The sequence below is a fragment of the Nicotiana sylvestris genome, chromosome 5, assembly GCF_000393655.2.
Source record: "Nicotiana sylvestris chromosome 5, ASM39365v2, whole genome shotgun sequence".
Taxonomy (NCBI): domain Eukaryota; kingdom Viridiplantae; phylum Streptophyta; class Magnoliopsida; order Solanales; family Solanaceae; genus Nicotiana; species Nicotiana sylvestris.
Genome location: NC_091061.1, coordinates 46,787,366 through 46,812,789, shown reverse-complemented (window position 1 = coordinate 46,812,789; position 25,424 = coordinate 46,787,366). Strand labels below are relative to the sequence as shown.

Here is a 25,424-nt window from a genome sequence, read left to right as displayed (position 1 = left end):
ACTTTTGTTATTATTATTTCTTTACCTTTATCCCCAACTCTAACGAACTCTCAATTTAATTCCTCACTGGGCATGTGCCCCCTTCCCACTAAACAGAACCTTCTCCAAACATAATTTTTGAAATTATTCTCTAATTTTGGTGGGACCACCTTCAGGCACAAATTATCTAGGCACGTTCTCTCCCTTATTTTCGAAGAAGAAGCACCAACATAGAAGACTCTAGAAGAGGGACCCCACAATTTTTTCTTATTCTCCAAGCTGCAATTTACATATACCCAAGACAAAAGGAGAGAGAGGGTGGACGAGCACTGAGAGGATGGAGACGGAGAGAAAACAGAGCATGTCTAGTATATAGAACACCGCACCCATAACCATCTGTTTCGATCACTGCTGTAAAATACCAAAACCCCACCATCGCTATTGTCCTCCATTTTCATGGCCATATCACCATAGCTTCACCATGTAAAAATATTGTAGATCTGCCTTCGCTCATTCCTACGCCATTCAGATAAATCCACCTCTTCTAACCACAATCGCGAAATGCCCTGTTCTAGAAATTTTCGTTCTTAGTCGGGTCTAAACATAGAGGAAGGTTCCATTTCAATGCAAGTTGAGTCAGTAAGGTTCTCCGTCGAGGTGCAATTCGTGTTTCTGGAAAGTTCCAGTCAAGGACGTCACTTGGTGTTGTACGCCTAATTCAGATCCGCCTATTAATCTAATTTGAAAGGAAGTTTCAATTGAAGGTCCATTTCTCTTCACTGATCCTACTTGATTTCCATTTGTGTTTCCTTATTTCTAATATCTGTTTTTATTCTAACTGCTTCGTCGTGGTTGCTATGTAAACAATTCATGATTTATAGTTGAATGAGTGCAAATATTTTCATAATTTCGCTAGGAATTCAATTTGTTTAGACTTGAAAGTGCTAGTGCATTAGATAAAAGGACAATTGTAAATTGATATCAACTTTGGATGATAACTGGACCTTAGGTGGTTGGGGTTAAAAATGCATAGAATTCAGCCTTGGACATTTTGTTGTTTCTGTTATTTCCTTATTACTTTCTTTAACCGCTAGGAGCATGTTTAGGACCGGTCACATGTGGGTAGGCAAACTTTAGGCGCGATTAATTCATCATCGTGATTACGGGTATGGTTCCCATGACGTGGACATGATATTTAATTTTAAATTAGATTAAAGTATGAGTATCTTTAGTTTGTCTTAGTGAAATAAATCTTTTCTTTTAAAAATATATACAAACAAAATCATAATCTATGGCCCTCATATTAATTACTTTAATTCATGTAGAAAATGCCTTGAAACTTCGTAGTTTGCTTTAGACGCGTTAATTAAATAAATTGTCATAGTTACAGATACGGTTCCCGTGACGTAGTTGTGATGCTTAATTTCTAAAATTCGGGGTTACATTTATGTGACACAACCACAATTTAATCTTGTTAATAAATAAACATGTTGTAGATCGTGGGTACGGTTTCCGTGACATGATTCGCAATGTGTAATCAAATAATTAGCTGTATGACAATCATGGATTTTTAAAAGCGGTAGAAGGAATAAGATGCACAATAGGTTTAAAATATATAATTAACCAGATAATTAGTCAAATAATAACAGTTGAGCGACCGTGCTAAAATCACAGAACCCGGAAATGCCTAACACATTCTCTTGGGTTAACAAAATTCCTTACCTGAATTTCTATGTTCGCGGACTGTAAAACAGAGTCAATCTTTCCACGATTCGGGATTTAAACCGGTGACTTGGGACACCATAAATTATCCCAAGTGACGGCTCTGATTTTTAATTAAATAATCCCCTTTCGATTGTCACTTAAATTGAAAAAAAACTCCCTTATACTCCTTCTAGGGGTAGGAAAAAGGAGGTGTGACACTTGATATCAAAATTAATAGTTAAAATCGAGTTAAAAAAAACTTTTGCGACACATTAGGGGTGTACATGGACCGGGTTGGTTCGGTTTTTATCAAAAAGCAAACCAAACCAACTATATCAGTTTGGATTGGTTCGATTTTGTCGGGTTTTTTATGAGTATTGTTTTAATCTTGCTTTGTTAATTTTAAGTAAATGTATGTTTAGTAAATATTAAAAATAAATTGACAAATATATGTTCTATTAAAATATTCTTATGGATGAATTTTCTCAGTAACACATGATAGTTATCTTTTAGTTAGTCGTCTGATAATACTTTTACGTTGATGTACACTTTCAAGGTTAACCGAATTTAATAATACAAAAATTAATATAAACTTATATAATGATATGTTCTATTTAATTTTAAATTATCGAAATATTATTTTAAATTCGAAAAAGATCTAAAAGTTTAATAGATCTTGATATACGAATATGGAAGAACAAAGAGATTGACACATTTAACTGACATTTGATAAGAAAGTGATCATACAACCTATTATTTAACGTTAATATATATGGAGCACTTCATATTTAACTAAATATTACATCCCAAAAGTGAATCACAAATATTTTTTGATATTTTTTAAAGAAAATTCTATAAAAAGTCTTAAAAGCATACATAAAAATTATATAAATATATGTCGGTTTGGGTTACATCCCATGCTTTAATATTAGGATCAGTCGTAGTAATCCATATGATCTTGAAGGGATTAAGATCATTTATGAGATTATAGAGGTTGCGACTATGTTATTGTAAGACCCCGTAAGTTTAACAACATTGATACCGTTATACACATTTGATATGGTATTTTTAGTGAAACATTTTTGTAAAATTTTTTGAAAAATGATTTCATATAGTTATTAATTGTTACTACTTTCGAATATGCTTTAAATTATACACATAAATAATATGAGAAAGTTTATGAGATTTTATTTATTGTAAAAATAGAAATTATTTTTTACACGAGAAAATAAGGTTATCTTTTTATCATTTTAAGAATTAAGCATACGAAAATTTGTACTCTTTATATGAGATTAGGAAAATTAGAAGTTGAGAAAATATATGTATTTTTTCATGGATGTTTTAATAAAATAATAGTGTATGTATTAATTTTATATGGTACCATGATTTACTAATATTTTAATAGTAGTACTTTAGGATGAGGACAAGATTATTTTGAGGTTATAAGTTCTTATGATATTTATAACAAGTGATAAGTAAAGTCGTGAAGGTGAGAGGGTAAACAAGTTGAAGAAATTGAGTATCGCTGAAGTTTGACATTTCGGGATAAAATTCGATCCAAGTTATAATACCCCGTATTTATGGACTAGTAGTATACCACATGACCATGATAGTAAAGTATATAAAGTATGTTAAAAGTAATTAGTATTTTAAGTAATTCCAGATAATTCTTAATGATATAAATGATTGGTTAATTATTGGTTAATGAGAGATTAACTATTTAATTAAGGAATTGGTGGAAATTAATTAACGCTTTGGATATGCCTTAGCGTGGCAGCACCCCTAAACTTATAAAGTGACTCTTAAAGTCTTGCTTAAATGTCACATGTTGGAGGATTTAAAATGACTAAGGCATCCACTAAGTGGGACACACCCATTTAAGATTTCCTACAAGGATGAAATGCTTATTCCTTTGTAACAAAGGATAAAATATCAAGAATGGAATTGAATATCTTATGGAGTGGGCTGACCGTGAGCTTCCATATTACTACAATTAGTTTGCTTCATATTTCTTCAATATGAATTCATGTGTTGACTTAAAATCCAAGTGAATCTCTTATAGAGAGTGGATGGTCGTGAGTTCTTCAAAAATCAAAATAATTTAAGGCTATTCCTTCTTTCTTTTGGCATGATCCAAGTAACGATACATAAATGTCACGACCCAAGTTCTCCCTCCGTGAACTGTCGTGACGGCACCTAGTCTTTACGACTAGGTAAGCCTAGCAATTTGCGGGTAAAAAAGGAAATAAGACACAAAACTAGCAATTTACGGGTAACATAATAAAGAAGTTCAAAATGCCGCTCGACATATACAATATCACTATCTCAAACTGAACGAAAACACTCCCAAAACCCGGAATCTCATGAAATCACAAGCTACAGAAGTACATAAGGTATCTATCTCCAGAAAGTCTAACAACGAAGAAAAATATAGGAAGTCTATAACTAAAGGAGGAATAGAGAGGGACTTCTAGGTCTGCGGACGCGGCAGATATACCTCAAAGTCTCGGGATCGTCTCTCCACTGGAAGTATGGCTGAGAAGTAGAACCTAGATATGCACACGAAAAGCATATGCAGGAAAGGGCATGAGTACACCACAGCGGTACCCAGTAAGTGTCAAGCTTAACCTCGATCGAGTAGTGACGAGAAAGGTCAGGGCCCTACTGGTATATATATATATATATATATATATATATATATATATATATATAAACAAGGTAAAATAGTATGAAATGTGACAGTATAGTTAAAATACTAACAGTCGAATGAGAATAACATCACAAAAAAAATATAACTCAGTACACAGAGTAGCAACAGAGGATCTACCAGGATATTGTCCCGTAGTCCCAAACGTAAATGTGCAGAGCATCTCCCGGGATATCATCCCGTAGTCCAAATTATAAATATGTGGGAAAATCTCCTAGAATACCGATCCGTAGTCCCAAGTAATTATCCAGTACATGGGGATCTCCAGGGATAACGTCTCGTAGTCCCAATTATAAATGTGCAGGTGATCGGCTCCAACCCTGTACCACTATCGAATGGCAAGAGTGGTCGATGCAGCTTTCACTCGAAAGGTCAGGATCGAATCCACAGAGAGCTAATATTAGTTTGGAATTAGGTTTCTATCTAATCTAGCTATGTGCGATGTTCTTAATTACACTTCCAATCATGCTTTGTTTTGGTTGCTATTCTACTTTTAATACTAATGAAGATTGAAATTAAGCTAAGTATGATTTTTTTGTAAGGGTTTTCTCAATTGGTAAAAAGGCACTAGAGAAGTGACTTACACCTAGGTAGGTATCTAACGGGGTCTAAGACTTAGGGCAGACTTGTTATAATTGGGTTCATGATATAACCATTTCACATAATTACTCACTCTATACCTCTCGGTAGTTTGAGTGACTTTTCCCTAATTGGCTTTATCAAGCCCAATTGGGTGTTTAAACAATACAAGCAAAATTAGCTCAAGTCGGGTATTACTATCTCTAGGTTTAACCCTTTAATTGAGGCTATCAATCTCTTGAATGCACCCCAATTCCTTGTTAGCTTGAATTTCCTAGACTTAGTCTCTCTTTCTCAAGAAGAGCCTAAGTCAAAAAGGCACAAATCAGTATTTGCAACCACCAATTCAACAATTAAATCATGAATCAAGCTAAATATTATTAACCCATAAACATTTAAGCCCTAAAATTGAAGAACCATTAAATATCCACACTAGGTTTGGGCCACAACCCTAGCTAATGGATTTAGTTACTCATAATCAAAGAAGAAATCAAAGATGGAGATGAAATATAAGCCATAAAAAGTAATTACATGAGTAAAATCTATGATTAATTGCTAAAGATGTTCTAAAATTACTCTAAAAGGCTAAAAATGGTTGTTCACATGCTCTTCAAAGCAACAAATGCCCTAAAATTCTGAAAAAGAACTATTTATACACAGCTAATTTTTTTGGACAAAATTGCCCCTACGGAGATTCCGTTGATAGGGGAAAATAGGTCGCCTCAGCGCTATGACTTCCGTGGCCGCGCAAAAGCAAGCGTGGACCGCGGTTCTTCTCTTCTGAGTTGGGGTCTGAACTTGAATCTGCTGGGAGTGGAAAATCAACCGCCTCAGCGCTCCTTCAACCGCGGCCGAGAAATATGATCGCGGACCGCGCCTTTCAATTTGAGTTCCAAACTTTAGTTCTCTGATTCTTCATTCCACTGAGGGTTGAATTGGACCGCGGCCGTGCCAGATGGTTCCGCTACCGCATAATTTCACCGCGGGCAGCGGTGACTGTTAAGCCCAATTGTTGACTCTTTGAACCTTGTTACCACTGAGAGCGTAGTTAAGACTGTCTTAGTGGTGAGACCTCCTCGTCCGCTTCTATTTCTTCGCTATCAACGCCCTTTTGACTCAGCTTTTGAACTTGTGCAGGTTTCACTGCTTTATGAGCTGGTTATGACTTTGTTGTCTCTTTTTGACCAAAGACTGCAAACAAGCATAATAAGTTAGCTTTAGGGAATACTTGCACACACTTTTAATCCAAAACCTAAGCAAAAAAGAGTATAAAATAAGCTAGAATTCCTAGTTATCAACTCCCCCAAACTTAAGCTTTTGCTTGTCCTCAAGCAAACAAAGTAATTCCCACCTCTTTAAGATAAAAGAAAGGAAAATTCCAGCTGTGCTAAAGTAACCTCAACAAGAATCAATTGGGACTAACAATTACCCTCAACTCAAATGCATTATTAACAATACACAACCTTTTTAGCACCATGGCTTTAGTGCGACACAGAAGAATCAAGAGTTGACTCAACTCATCAAAGAAACTCTTTCTACTACATTAGTAGTTGTGGAACCCAAACTCATACTCATTGACTCTCCATAGCAAACCTCACTTTTAGACTGTAGCACTCAGAATAAGGATTGTGGAAAATACACTCATCTCTCTCAAAGGAAGGTCACAAGTCCGGCTCTAAGTACCATAAGCTTGCCCCTTATGTGAGTCACCACTAATGTAAGCTCACTCAATTCAATATCATATAGGGCTTTTGCGGGAATGTAATGAAGGCTTTTGGTTCAAGTTAGGATATATTGGTCTATGAAGGTTTCATCTTTCCTTAAGCACTTCATTTTCTTTATTTTGGCTCACATTTTCTTGACTCTTTGAGTCATTTACTTCTTCCTTAGGGGCTAGAGACACACACTATCACTCTTTCTTGCTCATTTCAATCCCTTTTCTCCTTTCTAGTCTTTTCAAGTTTTTCATCTTTGCTTTTATTGAATCCCTTCATTTCTTCTACATTGTTCACTTTCTTTTTGACTTTTTGGCTTTTCTTTCTTTTTTTTTTGCCTTCCCTTTTCTTCATTTTGTACCATTTATCACATTTGCATTCCTCGTCTCTCCCCCTAAACTTATGCTTTTGCCTTGTGCTAAGGAAAGACCGGGTGCCAAGATAGGATCATTTTAAAACGGATAAAGGCTTGTATCATGGTTTTGAAAGAATACTATGGCTCAACGGGGTTGACTACGGATATCATTTTTGGTGGGCTATGGATGTTTTCAAGTCTTAATTTGGACCAAGGAGAGCCTATAATCACTTCTCAACTCGAGCTACACTTAGGAATTTGCCTAGACAAACATTCAGGGCAAGTTCTAGACTTGTTGGCACGGGACTTGGACTTGCAAATAAAAACCTCACCTCACAAGCTATCGGATTGCTAAAGAGAACAGAGTCGGGGGCCCACAACAACTTTAGCTAAGATTAAGCAACACAAATAGTTCCTAAAAACCACTCGATGATTGTTAAGTCAACACAAGAGTCTAAAGGTCACAACTATTACCATCATTTACACATCAATTTGTTTTTAACCATAAGGTCAAAGGTAAGTGTGTTAGGCCCAAGTGAAGCTTTGCATGAGGCACTATTGTTCACTAGCTACTATTTACACAAAAACGATGATTGTTAAGTCAACACAAGAGTCTAAAGGTCACAACTATTACCATCATTTACACATCAATTTGTTTTTAACCATAAGGTCAAAGGTAAGTGTGTTAGGCCCAAGTGAAGCTTTGCATGAGGCACTATTGTTCACTAGCTACTATTTACACAAAAACGAAAAGAAAACAGACTCAAACCCTTAAGAAGGTTGTCATGTTATCCATCATCAGGAAGAGCCACCCGGTTCACATAAATTCCACCTTTGGAAAGAACCATGGCATTAAGAAAACCAAAGTCTTATTGATACGAAAACTTGTAAAAATAAGAAGCTATGAACTTAAAAAGAAGCTACTAAATGAAATAAGAAGCTATACTATTAAGGAAAATTTTAAAAGAAGTTACAAAATAAACTACGGAAAGTAAACTGAATATGTACAATAGGAGTTGAGACGAACATGCATAAGAGGGAATGAATATATACATGGAAAAGTAACTTTATATACATACCGAAAACGGAAAAATAACAAAAAGTGAAAAATAAATGGTAAAGTTATGTAATACCAAAAGTGCAAAATAACAATAAAGAAAAATCAGTATCATAATTACAATTCAATTATCAAATCATCAAAATAGGACCACCCCACAAATAAAAACTAGCATTGCCCTTAATGCTAATAGCAAAAATAAGATGAAGAAGGGGTTAGAGAGTAAAGAAAACTCCCTATGGGTCCTCTGTCTGCATGAGGTCCTGTGGTTGGGTCCCTGGATCACCTCCCTCGGGGTCCTGTGCCTGGCCTGAGGCACCTCCCTCAGGGTCCTCAAGCTCAATCTCCACGTATTCTACCTGGGGAATCAGTCTCCTCCTCCTAGGCTCTCCATCAGCCTCCTGATCCAATATCTGCTCTGCCTTAGCTGTTGAAATTTGGTCCTGTAATAATAACTCCAATGGTAGGTCGCCAGCTGATTTCATCTTTTCCACTTCTCCTTTCAACAGCTTTACCGACTCCTTTAAAGCCCGAGTCTTTTTCAGCTTCTTCGTCTACTTGCTCAACTCCTTAATTGCTTTACCTTGATCTGCCAGAGCATCCATGATGAGCTTTTGGTTGTCTAGAAGCTTCTTCTGGTTGTCTAGAAACTCCTTGAGAGATTCCTCCACTGAAGCTGGCACCTAAGGCTGTGCGGGAACTGAGTGGGCTGCCATTAAGCTCGATAGTACAGACAACTTTGATATTGCTGCCTACATCCAATTGTTGATGCTGGAGAGAGTCTGGTTTAGCCTATGTGCAGTCAAAGGGTATTCTGATGAGGAGGGTACTGAGGAAGGCATAAAAGTAGATGGTCATGGGGAAGGATCTGGTATGGCAGTGGGAGGCTCAGAATCAGTGACCACCACTGTTGGCTCTTCAGATTGGCCAGTAGAAGTAGTAGCTTTGCCCTTGGATTTGGGATTGCTTGGACCCTGAAGGCTGTACCATGAGAAAGGCTTCTTGGGTTTCACCTTGACATTGAAATCCCTTTTCTCATCCTCCTAATCCTCTAAGTACATGGTAAGGAAGTTTGGAAAGGGGTAGGATCTCTCACCCTTGTTGACCACTCTGGTGATTACCCTGGACATGATATTTTTGACATTGATTGGGTACCTAGCCATAATGGATGCCACTATAATCGTCTGGGAAACTGGCATGTCACTATCATGAGTAGTGGGGTCTAATCTACTGCACACAAATATCTCCCAACCCTTTTCCTCGAAGTTCAAGGTGTTCCTGTAGATAGGGACCCCTGCTATCAACCAAGTTGGAGTATTACCCGGGAGAGCAAGTATTGATGCCAACCAAGGGCAGGCCGCGTTATCCATGGCGACTTTCTCTAAGTACAATGACTCGTCTTCATCATTGAAACCAATATAGTCATTCAGAGTCTTCCCATCAAACTTGATCTTCAGATTCCGCACCTTAGTCACAAATGTGCCCTTTTGGATATGGGCGGCATTGGCATAAAATTCCTTAACTAGATGCTCATTAACATCCAACAGCCCGCTTGTGAAGTGTTTCCAACCCACTCTTTCATCAAATTGTCGTTTCACATTGGGGTTGTGGGGCAGAAGATCCCGCTCTATAAATTGACCACTCTCTGAATTTATGGTAGGCTTGCTCACTGACAAATCTCTATTATCATACCTCTGGGTTTCTTGTTCTTTCCAACCCTCCAGTCTGGGTGTCACCCCTTCTTCCATCATCTGGTGTCTCAGCATCTACATTAATGGGCTCCGGTCTATGTGGGGAGGCAGTAGGAGAGGCTGATGCTGAAGATTCACTACTCTCCGCCGATCCATCAGATGACTCAGAAGAAGCAGGAGAAGTAGGAGAAGTTGGGGGTACAGGCACGTGTCTCAATCGAAATTTCTCTAGGAAGTATGGTACATGAGTAGGCACAAAATCATCCTCTGAAGCCTCCCGGGAGGGAACATACTCACTCCCCTCGGAGTGGGATGCAGCTCTATTTGCAACTTTGATGTCTTTCTGCATTTTCCCAATAGATTGTTGCACTGCTAGGGGTAACTTGATTTGTCCTTGTCCCCTACCTCGGGAGGACTCTGCTTTCCCTTTTTATTTGTCATTGCCACCTTTTGTTATAACCATTGTCTGCATACATAGTCAAGGAATCTCATTAGTATTGGTGTTACAAGAAGCAGTAAAGAAAAGTAGATGCACAATTGATAGTGGTGTAACAACTTTCAGAATCGCTGGTAGCGGATAAAAAGGTTTGACCGCAAAATGAGTACCGCTGAGAGCGGAAAAAGGGCCGCGACTGCGGAGGCATGGGGATCAGACTACCCATCCTCTAATTCTACAGAGCGGCTAGCCGTCGAATCTTGGGTGCGGCTGCAGAATTTTCACCATTGTTCGCGGAAAAACAACCGCGACGGAGGACCCATTATATGTACTTCTCTGAACATATATGCCGCTGACCGCGGAAAATGTAGTGTGGCCACTTAAAGCGGGCCGCTGTCAGCGGAATTTGCCACCGCTGACCACGGTATTCAAGACTTCCAAACTCAGATTTTTCTCATGAATGCTGACTGCGGAAAAACATCCGTGGTTGCGGAATTCAAAAACCCACTGAGTAACCTAGGGTTCAATTTTTCTTGCCATTAGCGGATATCTCATACATTATTGACCCCAACTATGTATTAACTAATTATCCCAAACTATTTAAGAAACAATTAATTAACAATAATGAACCCTAATTAAAAATTAAAAGAAAAGAAGAAGAAGAAGAAGAAGAAGAAGAAGAAGTAAAAACTAACAAATAAAAGAAAAACAAGTACAAATTAAAGAACAATTATGAAATGAAATTACCAGTTGTGTGATGAGTGATGAGAATGGACTTTAATTATTGTGTTTGTGTGGATTAGGGCTTGAGTGAGTAGTAAAAATGAAGTTTGAGAGTTCAGAGATCAAAAAAGGTAAAAAGGTTTCACGACCTTCTATTTATACAAATTACCCTGGGATCCACCGAACTTACTTGGAGCAGCCGCGGAATTTCACCACAGTCTGTGCTTTGGACTTACAAACAGGCTGCTTGCTTGCGCGAACGCGGAAAGGCACCGCTGACCGCGAAAAATCCTCCGCGAACACGGATGAAACTTCATAGAAGTCTCATTTTAGACTTTTCAAACCCGCGTCCGCTACCAAATTATGCCTCCGAGAACTAGCCACTGCTGACCGCGAAAAATGGAGCGCTGTCAGCGGTCCAACTACATTCTTGTCAAATTTTTCCATCTTTGTCTTGCACTGCATCAAACATTCCTACACACATCTCATAACTTGTTAGTCCAAAACAAATCCTACACTAAGAAGAAAATCAAAAAGAAGAAAACACATGGGTTGCCTCCCAAGAAGCGTCTGATTTAACACCGTGGCACGACACAGGTTACCATCAATCATTTGATATGGATCATTGCCACCACGTAGCTGTCATCAAACTTGCCAAGATAATGCTTCACTCTGTGCCCATTAACTCTGAAGATTTCACCATTTTTGTTTTTCAAATCAAGAGCACCAAATGGAGTTACATGCACCACCTCAAAAGGACCACTCCATTTTGACTTGAGCTTTCCCGGAAACAGTCGTAACCAAGAGTTGAATAAGAGAACCAAGTCACCTTCCTTGAATTTGTTGCTACGGTTGTGAGCACGTGATTTTTGTTTTACGCGACAATCACTCCAAAAAGAAATAAAAATAATAACAAATGGTCCTATTGTACAATTTTTTGGATTTTACATGGCACTTTGTTAATTATTTATAATTTTTGCCCATTTTATTTTTATTAAAGCAAAATACAAAAAATGTATGTGTCATGCGTAATTTGAACCGGGATCCGTTCGTTAAATAGAAAATCATAAATAGGCATCTTTGTCCGTGATTTTATTTTTGTTTGATTTTACCTGTTTTAAATATTTTAATATGTGTGTGCAAATAATTGTATTAAGTGTTTATTTAATTTTAATTTGATTTACTTAGGTTTTGTTTTTAAAATAAAGAAGAAAATAAAATAATAATAAAAGGAAAAAAAAATTCGGACTTGGGCCAGTCCAATTTTAAACAAATTGGCCAAAACAAACTCAGCCCAAAACCCATGCTTGCCCGGTCCGTGACCAGCCTACTTCAAGAACGTCCAAACGACGCCGTTTTAGGCTGATCTGAGCCGTTGATCTCTGAAAGATCAACGGCCAAGATCTCTCACCCCGAACCCACTAACAGACCCGACCCGTCTCACCCGGACCGACCTCAACCCTTTACCCTTGAAACAACGCCGTTCCCTGTTAGTCGAAGGATCCTGGCCCTTCATCATGTCTCATCCAAAGGCTAGGATCCACCTATCCACTAACTATATAAACCTACAACCATACCCTGCCCCCTATCCAATACCCCAGCCTTCGTCTTCACCAGACCCTTCCCCTTCAAACCCTAGCCGCCCCTGTATACTTTCACCATGAAAAGTCGGCGGCATGGACGCCGGTGACCCCACCCTTAACACCGTAGATGCTCCTCACCATCCTGAACCCAAATCCACCAATCACACACTTCGAATCCCCTCCCACCTTCTCGAATCTTCATTTGAAGATTCGAGTCGGAACCTGATTTACACCAGTCGGCCTCAACTTCACACCAGACGCTCCCCAGACCCCCCCTCGTGACCAAACCATGCTTGTCCGAATCTGACCAGGGAAGCATGAATCCCGGATCTAATTTTTGGAACCTTAGGGTTCCTCGTCACTGGTCCGTATCTCGTTTAAACCAAGAGATTAAGGTCTAATGGACCTTAATCGAAGTGTTTCTCATATGAGAAACACTTCGATTAAAGTCCGTTCAGCCTAGGTCTGTTCGAGTCCAAGCTAGGGTTTTTGATTTTTCGGGGTTTAAGGTGAGTTTTGCTTTCTTTTCTTTATTTGTTTTAGTCCATGTGATTGTTTAAAAGGCTGTTCATGTTTTGTGAAAATTTGTGTTTTGAATTTTATCAACTGTGTCCTGTCCACTTTGTTTGAACCTACGTGTTTGATTAAGTCCCTCTTATGTTCACTGATAATGTGTATGTGTAAGCTGTACAATCAAATGAATTTGAATTGGTTCGTTCATTTAGTTCCTAGGGCCTTTCTGTATTAACATTGCAATCTGAACCCCTTGTGTGATACTGTTAAATGTCTGATTTTTGGTTACGATTGTATGTGTTATAACTAGTATAGTCGAGTCGACATATGTCGTCAATTAGTTCCAGTTGTCCGAACAATAACAAATCGACTTACTTCTGCTAAGCATGTGCTTGAATCAATTAGGAACTGAGTTTGTTTACTTATAGTTGTTAATTTGAATCAGAAATGTAAAAGGAATGTTTTGTTTAAGTTCTGAATTGGAGGGCATGTGCACCTGTGCGCAACATGTGCATTTGTGCACCACAGGTGCATTTATGCATAACCTGGTTCCTGCATAAAGGGCTTTTTGATCTAAAAATAGTTTGACAGCATATGCTGTCAGATATATTTTGCTGCCCATTACCCTGCTTTAGTTTAAGAAGTATTAAACCTCATTTAAAAGAGTAAGTCTGCCAGGGAATGTGATGGGGGGGGGGGTTAATACTAAAATAGCTAAGTGGAAACTGAAAAGAAGATAGCACATGGGAAGGGTGTTCTTTTGGTCTAACAGTTTGTTAAAGGGCTGATGTTAAGGCTTATAAAAGGGGAGGACTTCCATCAGAAAAGAGGAGGCATACAAAACCTAGGGGAAACAGATTTTGATATATACACACACACAGACAGAAATAGAGAGGGAGAAGCATAGCACCGAAAAAGGGACTGCATTTTTATCTTTGTCTTGATTCTCACTGGTCTGGATTTCCTTGCTCCATATGATTTTCTTCTGAGTCTTGATTGAGGTTACTGGTTGTGTTGTAGCATTAGTTCATTTCTGGATTTGTTCTGCCTAAATTATGATTCCATACTACTGGAATTTGCTTCATTCTGCTATTTTTCATCGGCTCTAACTGCATCTTGCACTGGGATTTGTTCTATTGGTTACCTGCTGTTACTGCTGCTGCACTTGTTGCCATTGCTGACTTCTCTTTTTCTTCAATTGTCAAACATTTCCAGGTACACAACTTCTGAAACCATATGTTGTTGAAAGTTTGATGTTTGAAGCAGAAATAAAGAAAAGAATGTCTGTTTACTTTATAATACTTATGTTCAAAATAGGTCGAATGTTAGTTTAGCCTGTATTTGTTTAACCGCAAACTGCAAATACTTTGTATAAATTAACATACATTCTGATTTGAGATGAACAATTAGATAGCATTTGCTTGTTAGATCAGATGTGTTTTAATGCATACAACCATTAGTTTTGTTTCAGTTATGACATCATAATATAGAATCATAGCAAGCATATGTATGTATTTTTGCCTAGATCTCTGAACTATCGAATCAGCTATATCCGGTTCCATTTGATTTCAAAGATAAGTGTACCTCAAACTAATTATCATGCAGCATTACGTTAACAGGGTGATAATGTATGCCAACCCTTTTGTTAGATTACTTGTTTCTATATAAGTTCGATATGGGCTTCAATATAGATTCATTGTTTCGGAATAATGCGATGACTTTCGAGGAAAACTAATAGGCATTCTCGAATCCAATTAATAGTAGTTTTTTTCTTAATAAGTAGCCGATTTCATTTATCAAGCCTAAATAAGTTAATTATAAAGTTCAAACTTAAGGTTTGTTTAATGTAAGTTTAGTATGAGTTATTTGTTGCTTGCAATCTCTCTTATCAAATTAACAAAGCTTATTCACTCTTTGAAGACGAGGCATGAAATAATTCTCACCTCATAAACAACCAATTAGGCAATCAAGCAAAATTCGGACTCGTCACATATAGTAGAGATTTAGTATGTTAGTTGCTTAAACAAGTAAGTTTGGTATTTTTCTCTTTTATTTTTAGAGACAAATGTAATAGAAATGTAGTCGCTTCAGGATATCCTTTCTCTAAAATAATGAGACGAGCCTCGCCAAATAAGAATGCAAACTGCGGGGCCCTCAATAACTAACCATAACAAATATTTAGAATTCAGGACAGGCCGTTTAGTGAATCTCATGGCCTTCTCCAAAAATAATAACGCGTTAGACTCTTTAGGCGCGGCTTAATTAAATTACATTCTTAAATTCGGGTGCGCATTTATGTGACCCAAATTCAAATCTCAACGGAGTCGAAATGTGTTAACAACTACGGGTGCATTGATTGTGACGTGGTTCGAGATGCATTTTCACGACGTTGCAATTCTATAAAAATAAATGATAATAATAAAAGCGGTTTAAACTTAATAAAAGCACGTAAGTCATAACATGTATTTAAATCAGATATTTAGCCATTATAACAATTTAAGCGACCATGCTAGAACCACGGGATTCGAGGGTGCCTAACACCTTCCCTCGGGTCAACAGAATTCCTTACTTAGAATTTCTGGTTCGCAGACTTCATTTGGAAAAGTCGAAAATTTCCTCGATTTGGGATTCAAGATAAACCGGTGACTTGGGACACCAAAAGCCAAACCTTTCCCAAGTGGCGACTCTGAATTAAATAAATAATCCCATTTCGAATATTGTCACTTAAATTGGAAAAACTCCCTCGCGCATTTAACCCTTCGGGGCGGGGCGCGCAAAAAGGAGGTGTGACAGCTCTGGCGACTCTGCTGGGGATTTAACCCAGAACCACTGGTTCAGGGTTCAAGAATTCGAGCTTAGAATAATTGTTATATTTGGCTTTATTATCTGATCTTTATTACATGTTTTTGCATAACGTGCTAAATGTTGTCTTTTACCGCTTTGATATTATCTGAACTGTATATAAACTGTGCCGAAACCCTTCTTTTCTTACCTCCGGGGAGAAGCTCGCTGGTCGAGACTCCCTATTCTGTTAGTGTCAATACCTGAAATAAGAAAGAGGTCGGACAAGTTACAAAGCCGGACGATCTCGCGGGTCCCCGGTACGTAGCCCCCTCCTCGACTCGAGTTGTCCGCTCGGGTACACAGTCTAGAACAAATACCCAGGTTACGAACCTAGAATAACTTGACTTCATGCCGGATCCCTAGTAGGAACGCTTATTTGCATCATGTTGCATTTGACTTAGGGGACTCAACACAGGGGTTGGGTCCGTCTAGGACTAGCAACCTGAAATGAAAAGACCATCCTGTTGCATCCTATTTGTTTCCGTGCATTTATTTGTCTCGGACATGCATGCTGCCTGACTTTGGAGTATTTGAAAATATAAACAAAAAAATAATAAAATATAACAGTGTATAAGGCTAATTTTCTACTTTGAAAAATAGCAATGCCCAATTACTGTCAAAACTCTGCCAAAATTTTGCGATAATAAAAGGGGAAAATGTTTTATTTACTAAGAAAAAGAAAAACAAAAAGATAGAAAAATAGTCTTTTATTTTTGGGAAGTTGTTTGTTGAAAAATAAAAGGAAAGAATTTTGTTCTAAATTAATTCGGTTAATTTAACCGAACTACGCGGGTCTGATTCTCACCGGATATGAGATACGTAGGCAAACCTCATCGGTTCCGGCCCCAATTTTTAAAAATCCTAAAAAAATATATTTTTCTTTAGTTCTTTCTTTATAAATGTTTCTTTAGAAAATACAAAAAAAAAGAAATAAAAATAATATAGAAGTTTTCTTTAAACTCAAAATAAAAAAAAATAAATAGTCTCCTTCTTTCTGAAGTCTTTCATATGAAAAATGAAATAAGAATTAAAAATCAGCAACAAAAATCCAAAAAATACTCTTTTCTTTTTAGTCTTTCTTTTGTAAATGTCCATAAAAAATAAATATTTGAAAAATTAATTCCAAAAAATATTTTCGCTTTTCTTTAGAAGTGTTTTTGTAAATAAATAAAAACTCAGAAATTCCAAATCATTTTCTTAAAAGTCCCTCTTTCAAAATTTAAGAGGCAACATCATGAATCAAAAAATATATTCTTTCTTCCGTAGAAAAAGGTGAAACAAATGAAAAATCAACCAAACACATTTTTCTTTTCTTTTTTTTTTTAAAAAAAACAATAAAATAAAATATATATATATATATATTCCCAAAGTTCAAGTCAAAAGCAAATAACTTTTTTTAGAAGTCTTTCTTTAAAAAAAATAAAACAAAAATCAAAATAAAAAAATATATCTTCTTTCTTCTTTTAAAGCATTTCTTTCGAAAATTCCAAAAAAAAAAAGAGTTAGTTTACTTACTCCATTCACGATGCAGAACTACGCCGGTTTGATTCTCACCGGATGTGAGATACGTAGGCAACCCTCGTCGGGTTCAACCCCCATTTTTGCTAAAATAGCCAAAATCAATAAATAAATAGAAAAAATAGATGTGTCAAAATTTTAAAAGAGTCATAAATAAGTCAGGTGATGCTGTTTTGTCATAAATAGCCGAATGTTCCCGAAAAGGGACGCCGGAAGGCTGACTTTGCATAAACAGCCACCTTTGGATCTTGTTTAGCATTTTTGTCCAGTTGACCCACACAGCCTTAAAATCTTCGTCCTCAAAGTGTTTAAAGGCCGTGTTCAAAACTTGATCCCCTTTGTAAAATATTTTTGAGTCAAGTCATTTTTGTTAAAATCACCTTAATAAATGTGCAGGATGAGCACGATGCAAAATGAACATTTTTCAATAATGACCAAAATCCCTGTCAAGTTACGGCTATGGTGGAATGATCTAGGTGTTGAAGGACAAAATGAGGTCAAGAAATATCTGAAAGGTCTCGTGGGTTTGTTGGAAATCCAGCCTCGGGGAGATATCATAAGAGCTTTGGTTACCTACTGGGACCCGGCGCACAATGTTTTCCATTTCTCTGATTTTGAACTCACCCCGACTTTGGAAGAAATGGCCGGGTACATCGGGAATGCTGAACTTCCGTTGAGGCAAAAATACTTGGTCGCCCCAAGAGTTGTCACGGTACATCGGTTTCTAGATTCATTGAAGATACCCAGAACAGTCCACAACCCGGATCTGGCAGCCGGATTTTGTACTCCATGCTTCATATATGATAGGTACGGTCATGAGGGGGATTCAATAATCCAATCAACAAACTGTGCAGCAAAGGTGTTCGTCAGAAGTGGGACAAACACAGACGGGTAGCGTTCATGGTGATGTTCCTGGGCCTTCTGGTATTTCCAAGGAAAGACGGAAACATTGATTTGAAGATATCCGGGGTCGTCAGCACTTTACTCACGCAAAGTGACAGTACTCTCGCGCCTATGGTGGTATCTGACATCTTTCGAACTCTTACAGCTTGTAAAGCTGGGGGAAATTTCTTCGAAGGTTGTAACTTGCTCCTACAGATATGGATGACCGAGCACCTCTGCCATCATTCCGAAATTTTGAGCCATGGTTCCCCGGAAAAGACTTGCATAGAAGAATCTTACACGAGAACCAAAGAGATCAGTTTGCCCAAAGGAGTCCTGGCATGGACCTCGTTCTTTCAAGCTCTTACTGCCAGCCAAATACAATGGACGTTAGGATGGTTGCCTGTTGATGAGATCCTATATATGTCGGCAGCTAAAACTCATTTCTTATTAATGGGGCTTAAGAGCATTCAACCTTACGCACCCTGCCGAGTTTTGAGACAGTTCGGAAGATGCCAGACAGTACCTCATGAGGAAGATCTTAGCACTCAAGCAGTTGAGATAAGTCCTAACGGACAATTCCCAGAAGCGAAGATTCGCCAAATCTGGAGTGAGTGTCAATATTTGAAATCAGATACTTGCGTGCGGGATCGAGCCAAAGGAGAGACGGCGCCAGGATACCTTGCATGGTATAGAAGGGAATTTGAGCATGAAAGGCCGGCTAAGAGACCCCACATCCGGAATTTCACCGAATCATCGCAAAAGCAGTGGGATTGGTTAGCGAAGGAAAGAGGCTATTGCGCCGAAATCAGCAGGTTGAAGCAACAAGTAGAAGGCATGAAATACGAGCACAACGTGCAAATTGCTACCGATCTGGGAGAGCGGAACAGGTTAATTCAAGAAAATGAAATGCTCAGAGCCCAGATCAAACAGATAAGGTTGGATGCAGATAAACAGCCAAGGCGTCGATCAGACGAGCAGCTGATAAAAGGGTTAAAAAGTGAAATCAGGGAATGGCAAGATGGTTTGGAGAAATCTGAAAATCTCATAGCGGAGCTCAGGGCACAGTGGGATACGAGAACAGATAAGCATCGCCGATACTTGAATCAATTGGAAGGCGACCACGAGAAAACTGTTGCTAAAATAAAGATAGAGATGGCTGCACTTGAGATCAAAGCAGCTAATCAGGCCAAGGATTTCCAAATTGAGAGCAGATACTGGTACGACTCAATGGCCCAGATGAAGTTGGAAGTACTGCAACTGAAGCATCGGCATATACAGGATGCCCAAGTATTCAAGATATGTAGCGATCAGATAAAACGCCTACTCGTAGAGAAGAAGCAAACCAGAGATAGGATCAAGGCCATTGCCCATGCCATCACCAGACGATGTCTACGATGTGAGAACATGTCCAGCGTTACCGTCCTCTCGGCAGTGATGGGTTATGTCAAGCAGACTATGCATGAGCTGGAGCAACTTGAGAGGGATCTCACGCCTAGGACCGCGGCGAGGCCGAACGATGCCCCGCGGACACCAATTTTCAAAACCATAATGCACTCATAAGTCAAGCTTGTATCTTAGCATCTTCTGCCTGTTTTTCCCATCAGGGTGATTTTTGGTCTATTTTGAGTCTAGGTTTATTTTCAAAGTTTGCTTTTTCTTTTGCAAAATGTAGTTTGTAATAGACCATTTCAACAATAAAGAGGTTGCTTCTTTTACGCTCATTTGTATTTTTCGAACTACGTAATGATCTGATTCACGTAGGCATCGTGATACGTAGGCAATCCTCATCGGATCCGGTCGCATTTCTTTTACTGCAAAATAATAAAAAATAAAAAAAAAAGAAAAAAAAAAAGAAAAAAAAAAGAAAAATGGGGAAAACTAATAAGAGGAAAAATGCCGGAAGGACGCATGCTCTCGTAGCAAACATGTAGTAATCCACTTAACTGTATAGGTGCATCATGCCCAACGTGAGATTAACTATTTGTTATTTGCTGCAAAATTAACCGTGCGTTTGTCGTTGAGTATCCTCCAGGTTTTTTGGAAAGACGGTTGGTTTGGTGAAAGTCTGGCCTTGCACTCATATTTCACGAGGTCAAGGAGAAGTGTTCAACTACCTGTTGTTAGGACCAGAAGCAGTACTCACGCTTACTTCACCAGGTCAAAAGGAAGTGTGGAAATGTCTTCAGAAATTCCATTGCAAACAATCCCTGTTTCCGAGGAGAGCTCGATCTCAGCCGTCCTCACACCTGAATCCGCAACTGCGGAGGAAAATAGAATCCTACGGCTCCGCATGTTGGAAATGCTGGACGACTGGAATAATGGGAAAGAACCGCCAAGTGTCGTCCCCGGATTCCTGAATTATTCTCCAGGTCGAGTGGGACTTCTAATGTCCCCATAAATTATCCTGCTACCCCATTCGGGTACCCAGCCACCTCAGCCTTCTCTGCTGGATCGCCTTCTGAGCCTCATCCCCGAATGTCATCCACTGATGCAAGCATGAACATCTTTACTGCATCGCCTTGCCCGATTACGGCACAGCCTACCACGTACAAGCCAAGCTTTGACTCATCCTCTTTTACATTCCAAGCACCATCGTTCTCAATGGAACCAACTAGGTTCGCTACCAGCACTAATCCTCTACCGCCTCAGTGCGAGCTTGCACCCGGGCAGGATCAGAACCCCAGAATTGCAGAACAAAATGAGATTGCCAAGAGAATGAGAAGCCTTGAACAAAGTTTGAAGAATATGCAAGGATTGAGCGGACAGAAGAGCGTCTCTTACGCCGACCTGTGCATGTTCCCTCACGTGCACCTGCCAACGGGTTTCAAGACCCCAAAGTTCGAGAAATACGATGGGCACGGTGACCCCATTGCACATCTTAAGAAATACTGCAACCAATTGCGGGGAGCCGGCGGAAAAGAAGAACTGCTAATGGCATATTTTGGGGAAAGTCTAGTAGGGATAGCCTCGGAATGGTATATGGACCAGGAAATGTCCCGATGGCATATATGGGATGATCTCGCCAGAGATTTTGTGAAACAATTCCAGTATAACATCGACATTGCGCCAGACCGAAATTCTCTGTCGAATTTGAAGAAGAAACCTTCAGAAAGCTTCAGAGAATATGCTATTAAGTGGCGTGAACAGGCGTCAAGAGTGAAGCCTCCCATGGATGAAGTGGAGATGGTCACTACCTTTCTCCAGGCTCAAGAGTCTGATTATTTCCAAAACATGATGTCAGCCATGGGTAAGCCATTCGCGGAAGCGATCAAGATTGGAGAGATGGTGGAAAATGGCCTGAAAACAGGTAGGATTCTGAGTCAAGCAGCCATAAGGGCGACTTCCCAGGCCGTCCAAAGCGGGTCCGGAGGAATGACAAGAGGGAAGAAGAAGGAAGAAATGACTATGGCAGCCTCGAAAGCAAGGGAGTATCGTCATCCCAGGCCCCGTTTTCCGGAAAGAACCCCACAACACTACTACCCCCACTCAAATTTGGCATATGCCCATCAACCTTATATGGCCATGAATGCCCAGCCTTATGCCCATCCACCGCAACAAGCCAACCGAGGCCCAGCTCCACCTCCCAGAAATCAGCCTCCTTACCGCAACCACTATAACCCACAACCCCCGCAGAATAACTTCCGCCCTCAGGAGCCACCCAGAAGGCGGACTTTCACGCCCATCGGTGAACCATACTCAACTTTGTTCCCAAAGCTGGTCCAGTTGGGTTTCTTGCAACCAATCCCTCAAACAAGGCAAAACCCGACGTCACCTTCTTACAAAGCTGGAGTCAGATGCGCCTATCATTCAGGGGCCGAGGGACATGATACAAATGACTGCTGGTCGTTGAAAAGAGTGGTCGAAAATTTGATAGAGCAAGGGAAAATAGTGCTAAGGGACGAGGAGATCCCGAATGTAACTAACAATCCATTACCTGCTCACAATAATGGGCCGCTGATCGGAATGATTTGTGAAGACAAAGAGTTCGACCCTGCTCTGAAAGCCATAATTGCCATTGTCGACACGGGAAAGAGGCCCGAAACAGACCAGAAACCAGAAAAAGGGGAGGAGGCCAAAGCTATAAAGAAAGTTCCTGAAAAGAAGGTGGAGAAGAAAGTGGTACCAGTAAAGGATGGAGTTCTTTACATACCACGAGGCCGAGCTGAGAAGACGCAGAACTTCGGAATCAAAAAGACAAAACCTATGTACGTGCCGAAAGGGGCCTATGTGGTCCGGGGGACGATTCAACCACCTCGGCTGAATGAGCCAGTGGTTATCGGACGCGTGCCACAAAAGCCAATGACCAACCCGTCCACAGTACCGTGGAATTATCAAAAGACTTTGGTAATGTACAAAGGTAAAGAGGTCATGGGAGAACGTCCAGAAAATACTTTCATTGGAAGGTATTCAAATACCCAAGAACTGAACGACGCCACACAAAGGCGCTTCCCGCCAAAGAAGCTCGTAAGTGTTGAAGAAGCAGAAGTGTTCTTCCAACAAATGAAAATGCCGGATTACGAAGTGATAGATCAACTGCGCAAGTACCCCGAGCAAGTGTCCATGCTGTCATTGTTAATGAGGTCGACCGAGCATCAAAAGATCTTACTGAAGACCCTGAATGAAGCATATGTGCCAGTTGAAACCTCGGTAGAACAATTAGAGCGGATGACAGAAAGATTCTTCTCCCGTCAACCAAATCTCTTTCAGCAAGAACGATCTACCCCCGAAAGGAGCGGCACACAACAAGGCTTTGCATCTAACAGTTAAATGCGAGGACTATTATGTCAAGCGGGTAATGTTGGATGGGGGCTCAGGCGTTGACATTTGCCCGCTCTCCACGCTACAAAGAATGGAAATTGGGACCGGAAGAATCCGACCCAACAATGTCTGCGTAAGGGCTTTCGACGGCATCAAGAGAGATACCATGGGAGAAATAGACCTGTTGTTGGTCATAGGACCAGTCGAATTTCAAGTAACCTTCCAGGTGCTCGACATGGATACATCCTACAATTTTCTCCTTGGCAGACCTTGGATCCATGCGGCAGGAGCCGTGCCTTCCACTCTTCACCAGATGGTGAAGTTCGAGTACGAAGACCGAGAGATCGTGGTCCATGGGGAAGATGAGCATGCTATTTATCGGGACCCATCCATCCCATATCTGGAACCGAGAGAAGGGAGCGAACATACGGTCTATCAAGCTTTTAAGATTGTACTGGCAGAGCAGCACGAAGAGGGAATACCCTGCCCCCAGCCTTTCTTGTCTAACGCCTCGGTTATGGTGGCCAAAGAGATGATCCGGCACGGATTTAGGCCAGGGAAGGGGCTTGGACGAACCCTTCAGGGAATAACAGAACCCATTACCTTGCCAGTCACCAAGAAACCTTTTGGACTAGGTTTCAAACCTACTCCAGCAGACGAAGAGTGGGCAAAGAAAAGGAAAAATGAGGGTTGGAAGTTACCTCGACCACTGCCAGATTTATATGCAACTTTCATCAGGCCAAGGTACGCCGAAGAAGAAGATGATGAGGTCTTCACAGTTGAGGAAATCGAGGAGATATGTGGAGCGATGAGAGAGATGCTTTACGAGATCCATATGGTTCAACCAGGTGAAGGCACAAGCACTGCTGAGATGATGTACGTAGGGCCGAACGCCAAACTTCAAAACTGGGAGGCCACGCCATTCCCGACTAGACGGAAGTCCGGGTAGACCTGTCCTACCACCTTTCCTGTGTCACAAGTTATCTCCAGGACATAACTTGAACGTTTTCTTCCTTTCCATTGTTGTTTTGAATTCCTAAGTTGTAAACATTGTTGTCTTCCAACTTTCCAAAGAAAATAAAAAAAAAAATCATCATTGCTTTCCCATTCTTTCTTTTGTTCTGATTTTTGTTATTTTTCCTTTTATCTTTCCTTTCAGTTATAATAATGCGGCTTTAAATATGACATGCTTGCGGACTTCACGCCCAGATCACAACGAGCTATTTAACTGCGAATTAATGAACCCAGAACCAGAATATGATGAGGAAGAAGCTTTTAGGGAAATAAACCGAGAGTTGGAACATTTTGAGAATAAACCTAAGCCAAATCTGAATGACACCAAACCGGTTAATTTAGGAACTCCTGAAGAAATCCGGGAGACCAAAATAAGCATTCACACGGACAAGAAAACGCGAGATGCGATAATCCAACTTCTTTTTGAATTTAAAGACGTGTTTGCTTGGTCATATGATGACATGCCGGGACTAGGTGTTGATCTAGTGGTTCATAAATTGCCGATTCATCCTGATTGTCCTCCAGTTCAACAAAAGCAACGAAAGTTCAAAACTGAGGTCAGTGACAAGATTAAAGAGGAGATCACCAAACAACTGAAAACGGGAGTGATTCGGGTAGTCCAATATACAACATGGTTGGCGAATGTGGTTCCAGTACCAAAAAAGGACGGGAAAACTCGGGTATGTGTAGATTACCGAGATCTGAACAGAGCAAGTCCTAAAGATAATTTCCCACTGCCCAACATCCACATCCTCGTTGATAATTGTGCCAAACACGAAATACAGTCTTTCGTAGATTGTTACGCTGGGTATCATCAGGTATTGATGGATGAAGAGGACGCCGAGAAAACTGCCTTCACCACGCCTTGGGGCACCTACTGTTATCGGGTCATGCCATTTGGTTTGAAGAATGCTGGGGCTACTTACATGAGGGCCATGACTGCCATTTTTCATGACATGATGCATCAGGAAATAGAGGTGTACGTGGACGACGTGATAGTCAAGTCCAGGACGCAGGATAATCACATCCAAGACTTGAGGAAATTCTTCGAGAGATTAAGGAAGTATGACTTGAAGCTGAACCCAGCCAAATGCGCTTTCGGAGTTCCGTCGGGCAAACTTTTGGGCTTCATCGTAAGCAGGAGAGGTATCGAGCTAGATCCAACTAAGATAAAATCCATCAGAGATTTGCCTCCTCCAAGAACAAAGAAAGACGTGATGAGTCTGTTGGGCAGGTTGAACTACATCAGTCGGTTTATTGCCCAGCTGACAAGCACGTGTGAACCCATATTCAAGCTGTTAAGGAAAGATGCGGCGATTAAGTGGACAACAGAGTGTCAAGAAGCCTTTGATAAAGTCAAAGA

General features: G+C 39.9%; 1 long non-coding RNA gene across 1 annotated transcript; it reads left to right on the top strand.

Annotated features, from left to right (window-relative positions):
* The first annotated feature begins 219 nt into the window (after positions 1-219).
* Positions 220-14,469, top strand: LOC138891213 (uncharacterized). Its single transcript, XR_011407552.1, has 2 exons — positions 220-743; positions 14,258-14,469. It is a non-coding gene; the product is annotated as an uncharacterized lncRNA (long non-coding RNA).
* The last annotated feature ends 10,955 nt before the right edge of the window (positions 14,470-25,424 follow it).